This window comes from Cydia strobilella, chromosome 13 (genome assembly GCF_947568885.1).
Source record: "Cydia strobilella chromosome 13, ilCydStro3.1, whole genome shotgun sequence".
In the NCBI taxonomy this organism is placed as follows: Eukaryota; Metazoa; Arthropoda; class Insecta; order Lepidoptera; family Tortricidae; genus Cydia; species Cydia strobilella.
In genome coordinates, this window is record NC_086053.1 from 13,127,874 (window position 1) to 13,137,417 (window position 9,544).

Genomic DNA, 9,544 nt, shown 5'->3' on the forward strand with positions numbered 1-9,544 from the left:
CTCTATTTAATAGTAGAGGCGACCGCAACTTGGTTTTAAGTAAAAACCGCCATGTGTTTGGATTGCGGTACGCGCCTTATAAGATGTGCTGGGAAAATATTTGTGCTGCTTACTATTATGTGTAACGTTTAATATATAACAAAATAATATACATGGTAAATATAAACCCGTGATTTGCTAAAAAAGGAAAAGCTGTATCAGGCACAGCATAGTTCGTGATACATATTGTGCGCCCTATAAGGTTTCCATATTTATTTAATAAAATCTCTGCCTATATTTAGGTAGGTATAGGTACCTACCTAAAATTAAACCATACCTATAAGTTTACCGGTTGGTATGAAGTTAGGATGGTCAGCTACGGACTGGTTAATGAAGCTGACTTGTATTAATTTAAGTAAGCAATAATCACAATAACGTAATAGTTGTATAAACTTATAAGCTAGAGTATTCTCCCAGTACTGAAATTATATGAAGAAAATCGCGAATTCCCGGTTTTGGACTGATTTTCTACCGAAAATGAATACCGGGAACGGGATGAAATTAATACTTCAAGACCTTTAAGTAATAAAAGGAAAGTACAGAGTCAATTATTTAAATAAATGTCTTAAACAGAAAAGTCACGTACTTACTTGAAAGTACAAGCGCGAGTATGACATAACCTGCGTCCACGCCACCCGCGTCGTGATTTGCATATGTTATCTTTTTTTCGAACTACCACTCAAAATAACTTTAAACTACCCGATACCAAAGGAACAAACGCTTGTGGAAGTTTACCTACCTACCGCTGAAATGGTTCTGGCAACGAAAACATATCTAATTATTTAAATAGATCGGTAATACCTGCAGATTTTCGATGGGTCGTTGATAGCTAGATTGAGAGAAACACATTAGCGTTTCGTTCGCTACGGCGCAAGCGATTGTCATATTGGCTAGGCAAGGGGCAGATATGTATATCTCTGTTTAGAAAAGTATTCGATGGTGCACCTTTGGTGCGTTATTTCATCCGCTATATTAATGATAACTGTACCTAGATCTAATAGATACCGGCACCATCGTCACGGGGAGTGCTTTTGTCTCGCTGTGATAACGTTTCTTGTTATTTAAGATTATTTCCGTGACGGCAGCACCTCGTCGCTTGGTAGCGTAAAATCGCGCGATTTCAGTTACGTCATTTGGATCTGAGTGAAATAATTGATGCATTAAACCGAACAGTTGCTGTTACATTTACGTAATTTTCGGCTGTCTTTTTAAGAACAAACTAATAATGCACCGCTTTCGAATCTAGATGCCTACTTAGTACCTATACTTAGCTACTTAGCATTACCGCAATTGCTAATTGTAAGTTGTGGCGGTTGTGTAATTTGTAATAAGGCGAAATTGACAAAAATATTAAATGTCTTAAAATTCAGCGGTTTTCATAGGAAAAAGCGATATCTTCAGTAACATCGCACATCATCCGTTCCTCCTCGATCGAGACCTCATTTGAGTACCTTGAGAGGAATTCTCAGCTCGATGTTACACAGATCTTGTAGCAAAGACAGTGTCTTCTTCTAGCAATTGCCTTCAGTATTTTGAATTCATTTTGAAGCGGCTGAGGTGTTTAAAAATATCTAAACACGCACTCTAGCGCCATGACAATAGAGGCATGTTCAGTTTGTGAGCACCTTGGCCGCTCTGATATATCAGATGGTGACTGATGTTACATGTGGGGCGGCGGCACTCACCAGCAACACCAATACTCGATCATTCGACTCCAGCTCTTTGTGTTAGCCATTGTTTATAATCTACACGTATTTGGGCTATGAAAATTCAACAGTCTTAGGGTCAATAGTCCTTTTGGTTCCAAGTCCGTACCTACAAACCTACGTAATCCAGACTAAGGCATTTGCCTTCGTGTTGCACATAACAACATTTGTTGTTATGTGTTGTGCGACATATACCTATACACTATATATCTTCTGTACCAAGAGTACTTACTAACCCAGATATTTGCAATATCTATCCATCCTATCCTGTCGCAATTGCTTGCCCCAACCGATGTAGTGTTAACGACATCAACGGCTACAGCAAATTAACAAATATTCTCGACTCTATATTTCCTAGTATATACTGAACCTCAAGATCTATTAACTGTTAGTAACCGGAGGTCATATATATACTGGTTAGTTATATGACAACTTATATAGGTACTAAGCTTTGGAAGCAGTTCTGATATGTATTCCCATGCTCGAAGGCGAGTCGAGCTTTCGACCACAAAATGTGTTACCAAATGTGTGTGTCACGAAATGTGTGATCCAGCTCAGGCCCCATAGACAACATGCCAATCGCTAACGCTCCGTAGCAAACGAAACGCAACTGTCACTGTCACACTAATATGGAAGAGTGATAGAGACACAAAGCGATATGACGAAGCGCAAGCGATTGGCCCCTTGGCTAGGTCGCCAGATCTCTACAATTTTGAGGTAGATACTACGAGTGGCTGGTCTTGTATTTCTGTTGCAGCAGCTGCATCAAGTCCCAGCGATCCCACGACTGTAGGACGGGCTTTATACAATCATTCTGGGAACGATGATGAGTGGCTAGAGTGTATTACATACTCGAGTAGCAGTGTTGGCCGAATATGGGACCGGCAACAAACTCGGCGGGGCACATCTTTTCAAAACAATACATCTTATAATCAACATGCATTACGAGATTTACGAGAATAAGAAAAAATACAACTTAAATTACTAAATGTAAATTGTAACACTACAGCTAACAGCTGTGAAAATCGATGTTTTAATTTTTTAAATTATTATTTCTAGAATCAGTAAACAATTATGTAACACCTATATTAATTTTAAGCAAACAGAGAAAATCATGCATTTAAGTGTTAATGTAACAGATTTTTTTTTAAGTATTCATGTTAGTTATGTTAGGTGTCCACGCATGTAGGGGTGGACGAGAAGATCTTGGGGTCGTGGATGAGGTGAGTTAAATGACACTCGTAGTCCAGTACATGCACGTATAATAAACTTTGTGATACAGAGGTGTTAAGTTATCACTGTAAGTAAGCGGACGGGCTTGACCGTCCGTCGCAAGATAGCTGAGAGAATGCCGATGCCGGCCCCGCTGCCCCGCGCCCCGCACCATGCATTGCGTCGGCGACGGCTCCCGAAGATGCCCGAACAAAGACGAGGCGTTAACATTAGGATATATGTTATAATTTGAAGAGCGCACTTAATTCTGGTTCTTCCGAGCTGCCAACTCGCCCGCATTGGATTAAGGCTCCTACGCCTGGAGAAAGGCGCTCGATTGCTGCGATAACTGGAAATTTCAATACCTTAAGTAGCTAATAACACAGGACAGGATTAACATAGGTACTAGGTATTTCCGTTTTCGCTTACCGAACAACTTAAACTCGACTCGACTCTATTTAAGACTTTAAACTGGGTACTTACACAGCTTACACTATAGCTAAGTGCTACTTTCGTTCTCCGCTGTTAATGGTAAATTACAAGTCAGCTGTGGTGGATGTTTTCCATATAACGTCGGAACGTAAATCTGCGTGATAACGTTCCGTTTCCCTGCGTGCATACACCGGTTATAATCCATGAAATTAATGGTCAATGTTACATCGCTCCTATTAAGTACACTATTAGAATAGAATAGATTCATGGTAAACATTTCAAAGAAAAAGTATATTTAAAACAAAAAAGTATATACTTACCTAGTTTACCACGAAATGGTCCCGCCTCAGCATAATGTTAACCCTAAAGTCAGCGCTGGTCTTCCGTATCCGTATTACGTACTTAAAGAAAGATATTAAGTACATGGCATACCTTTTCCATGGTCTATAACCGTCGTGCACGCGTGTATAGACCTCTATAAACGTCCGATACCTAATCGCTTGCGATTTGCGTTACATTGCGGCATTTGATCGAGCGATTGAGGTTGTTGCACCTACTTAGCAGGCAATCGTCTAAAATCGGATGCTGTTTGTTGCAAGGTCTGAAGAACCCTGAAGCTGTTATTCTGCATTTAGTGTATAAGTATTTGCCTTTAAAGACTTACGAGATTTAAGTGTTAGTGCGACACAAAAGGTACCTAATGCGCACCTGGTACCTACATATAGGTATACCCCTTAATAAACAGAACGGCTACTTATCGCAAAACTGCGTAGGTACATTTTGCAAGTCCTCGTGAAAAGCCGATGGCGGTATCAGACGGATAACAAAACCGAAAGTATGGCGGTTACTATTGTTACACCATTCATGGGCTACATTCAGAAACGTAAAGTCAACGCCAATACAATACCAATTCAATGTAGTTGCATTGCGCACGAAATTAACGTGATTTTAATATCATTTTTATGTTCCACACTCATAAATGAGGCTAGTCCGGATTGTCATACGGAATTCTTTCCCGTCTTATAGCGCTTTTTCGTGGTTTTTGGCAACGATCGAAGTTTCAGTTTCGGTTTCGGCATACAAATCATGTTTCGACCGAAGGTTCATTTTCGGCCAAACGAGAGCAAAACTGAGCCGGTCGGACACTAGCAAAGAGTTACCGCAGTTTCTACAAAAGTGACTGCAATCTGAACCCAGAAATATCAACCCACAAGGGCTTATTGGGATTAGTAGTCGGGTCTCATCATGTACCTGTACCTACCATGACTAAACATGAAATGATATTTTGAACATCAGTTCCAGAAAACTCATTAGTACGAACACTACGAACCAGCGCTCCTTTCCTGCGCTAGGCCACAGCTGTAACCATAATACGGAACTAAACCGGGGTCCGGGCATGTGAGATAAGCTTCGCGAGCTGATGGAATGATAAATGAACTCTCTGCCAAGGTTTTCTTAAAATATTGCAGTAAATACTTTAAAACAGGAAAAAGGGCAACAAAGCGCATGTGACAGACGTTACAGTAGGCATCAGGCGGGCCGTATGCTTGTTTGCCATCGTTGTACCTATATAAAAAGTGCTCCATTTACATAAATGACACAAAAGTGTCAATGTAGTTTTATAAAACATTGAGAATGTGAAGATAGAAAAATGTTACTAATGCGCATTTAAATGTAGGTTTAATGTGGTGTATTGTTATGTGTACGATGTATTTACGATACGGTGCACTGAATAACAAGGAATAAACTTAAGTTATCTTGGCCTAAATTTAATTGAAAGTAATTAATTATTGTACCTAACCTACTTAGAAAAAGTGTCAACCTTAACAAACCTCAACAAATACTAAATTGCACTATGATAGAGCTCTTGCCTTGCGGTTTAAACTTCCTGGCAAGCAGTCAGCCAGCGGCAGATTGCATTTCACGGTGCCGTCCTGCATAGCGCTTTCTAGCGATTCGTCTCATTGCGAATTACGCAGCGTACTACGTAGGCGAACAACACGCGAACGCGAAGCGAAGCGATGCGGCGCGGGGTGAATCAGTCCTTTGATACCTATACAAGTGTCCTACGTGGGCGAATTCGTTGCGAACGCGAACGCCGTGGGCCCGCCGCGCCGCTTCGCTTCGACCTATGTTTCTGTAGGTAGGTAATATAACAAAAAAATATTGTAAATATATATAATGTTTGGGTATTGTATAAACAACAGATGAAACATAAGGGTTCCGTGTTTGCCATTTAAAAAAATATTCAGGATGTTTAAACTACAACAACTTAACCAATAAATTTCATAACAACAACTTAACTAAGATGATGTTTTAACTAACAATTTTTCTTGTATAAGTAGGTAGGTAATTGTCAGAGTTCGGACAAATTATCGCAAAAATAAATATGGTATGGAACAGGATAAAAAAAATTAACAATTTTGAACTGCAGTTTTGAGTATAATCTGGAAATTTTATTCAAAAATACTGTACATAATACGAGTTTAATAAATCTTGTCCTATTTTGAGATATAAATGATTTTTGATGGTTCAATAACTGCGCCCATAACTAGAACTTTTCCGAGCAAATTCATGTTAGGTAATTTGGTAATTAAAATCAATCATGATTACATAGTTTACTGGTGACGTACCCGCCACATCTGACCGCATCACGAGCCACGACCTGTCATTCTAACAAGTCAAATAGGCCCCCTGCTCGCAACTTGACCTAAGAAACGCTAACGTCCTATAAACAAGGTGTTACTTCTACCCTGGCATAACGAAGTGGCGTGAACCGGAGTATTATAATTTAGGAGAGAGCCAGTCGGTGAACCGAGTCAACCATTGTGTACGCCAGCGATGGCAAACCAGAGGTACACAATAATGCAACACAACTTTGCAGACAAGCCAAGGCTTATTTGACATATTTACGATTCGAGATTTATTCTAGACAAGGTGCTCAAATATCTTAAAATGGGCAAGCTATTGGAATTGTGCTCTACGGCCTCTCCGCCACGCGCTAATGCATCTGAAACCTATCTACAGAAATAGTCAAAATGCGACTTGGACCTATAAACTAGTACATGTCGTAGCCAGATCTCTGAATCGATCATTACATGATGTGGCGAGTCAAATCTAACCTAACCTAACCATATCATGAAGTGTCCTGAAATAATCAATTTCTATGATCTGGCCACGACATAGGTACCTATAGATAAACAGTTTATTATTTACTGGTTTGTGGTTTCGACCAAACTGTGTCAGAAGTAAGTATTTGTATAATAATTTTATCGTAGTCTGTCATTAGTTCACCACCCCTGGTTTACGCGGTCAATTGTTTGCAAATTTCATTCCGAGAGCCACTTTTATTAATGTCTGAGGTGATGACTGTTTTTACTAAGGTGATAGACATCCCTACTAGTTAATATAATAAATGCGAAAGTAATTCTGTCTGTTACCTCATAACGCTTAAACCGCTGAACTAATTTACTTCACGTTCGCTTCGAGTCGGCAACCGTTACGTAATTACGTCACAGGTACCTACAATTACTAGTACTGTCGACAAAAAATAATTCGTACTTTATTTTTTAATGCTTACTTACTTAATTTAATTAATTTAATAACTTTTGTGATTGAATTAAATGTAAGTCATAAAAGTAGTTGTAAAGCTTTGGTAGCCGAGTGGATAAGGCGTCTGAGGGGGTGGGGCGGGGAAGCGTGCCCGGAGATAACGGCCAACTTGAAGTGAACGTTGATATTTGGTATGGAGATAGTTTGAGACCCGGGGAAGGGCATGAGATAGATTTTATCGATCATATCCATCATTTTACAGATGAAGTCGCGGGCAGAAGCTAGTTCCCAATATTCCCATTGTGTTATTATAATAGGATATGCCAAAAGTATCCAACGGACCTAGTTTTCAAGCAGACCCCATGCAGGCTCCCATGAGCCGTGACATTGCGAAGATGATGATGCCAAAAGTATTTAGACGTACATTCGTAAACCTTATTGCAAAGACAAATTGCACCAATGGTCAGTTAATAAAATGAACTATAAGTATGCGGGATTAATGAACTTATAATAAATCAAATTTAATATTTTGACCAAAGATAGATATAACTCCGTAATAGATGGATACAGTCTAAGGAAAAAACGTGCCTCGAAAATCAAGAAAATTTGATTCTCGTTCAGAGGGCGCTACTAGTTTTGGCCTACAGTCGTATAGATGGCGTTGACGGTTTCGTTAGTGATTTAACAATTTTAACGCATATCAGTGAAAGAACATGGATCAAAATCATAAAAATAATTAATGCAAATAAAAAAAATCATTTATCTATATTTAAATACATTCTATCGTATTTTTATAAATCTTCATTTTTAGTTTTAAAGTGTGTCGACAGATGGCAGTGAATTTACTGGGGTTACAAAATTTACTATGACAGTACCGCTCTAGTATAAGTTACTCTATGATTTTGACCTAAGTCTTTTCTCCATACAAATTTTCGTTGCTTATCATGAACAGTGGCACAACTCAAAATTAAATGCTATTGCATTTAATATTCTATCTTTTACTGGTAAGATTTAAAATCAAATGGCATTTCATTTTATGAATAATTCAAAATTTGCTACTGTTTGAATCCATAGTGTAGGGAATAGTTTTTTAGAAAATTTAATGAAACAAATGCAAGCCTTCTCCAATTGAATATAATTAAAATTTCATGTACAGTCACCTGCAATGTGTTACTCTTCGAAGGCCATAAAAATATGTGATGCGCTCTTATGGAGCTAGAAATAAGATCGTGTCAGATATTTTTGCGGCCTTCGTTGTGTAACATATTATTGCAGGTGACTGTACCAACTATAACTCGGACCGTGAGCCTAAGGTGGCTAATGGTACATTATGTTTAAATAAATAAAAAACTATATTTCAATAACTGTTTTATTTCTGAAACATACAAATAGTAATCACTACACTTCTATGTAGTTATTTTAGACTCAAAAAATATCTGAAACGAATAATAAAAAAACAAACAATCAAATTCGACCTAATTGTTAGGCAGTTAAGTTAAATTTATAAGAGGGATATGCCTAATGATAAGGGTAAACATAATAAAAAAAAATGTAAATTATAATTTGTACTGCAGGCTATGGCAAACAAAAGTTAAGTAAACTATAGTAGCCACTGGTTATTATGCGTCCTACTATGGATTATTATTAGGGCACAAATTCACCCTTCGCAAAACGCCCCTTTTTAAAATAACCCTTTTCGTATGTCCTGTCCTTGTACTTTTTCGTACCACTTCGTGATATTTACGTCTTAGATCTCTTTCTTTCAAACATTTTTAAAAAAGGCGTCTGCGAGTAGGTGATTACGGCGGTATTTCTACGTTCGTAATAAGAAGCGAAACACTATGCGACTAGACGTAGAACAACGTAACAAATACTTTTTTCCCCTCACTAGCTCGGAAAGTTGTCTTTTAACCTTCAAAACAAGCGGGGAAAAATGCGTTTTATCCACTAGTGGGGAAAGTAATTTGACCTTGGATGGAGCGTGTTTAAGTAGCTTGACAGATAACAAAACGTAAAACGCTCATGATAATGGTTCGTTCGATATTAATTATCATTAAATAAATGGTTTGAGAATCTAATAAAAAATATCAAATTTAGCTTTATTTAATGATTTTAAGTCATAAACCTTAAAATTCCATAAGAAACGTTTGTTTTTTTTTATAATGATGTTAAATATAATTCTGAACGCACAAGTCGATGCAATTTCATCAAAAAAAAAAAACGTATCCTTGACATTTCATACATAGAAATGTCAACATTGTCAACAAATTTTTTACTTAAAAACTTTTCTCACCGACTCGCGTAAAAATACACAACTTCCAGAGTTTTCTGTTATAATATCGTAAAAAAATGAGTGATTCCAGTGATGAAGATGATCTAACGCCTGTGGATGTTGCACTTTCCTCGCTATAGTGAGGTGAAAAGTTTTGTGTTACACACGGGTGCAAATGTATTTTACTTCTCGTGTGTTGAAGCACTCGCTACGCTCAGGATTCTATTTTAGAACCACTCGCTTCGCTCGTGGTTCAACTATAGAATCCTTTCGCTTGCTCGTGTTTCAATTCCACACTCGCGGGTAAAATACAACTTTGCACCCTTGTATA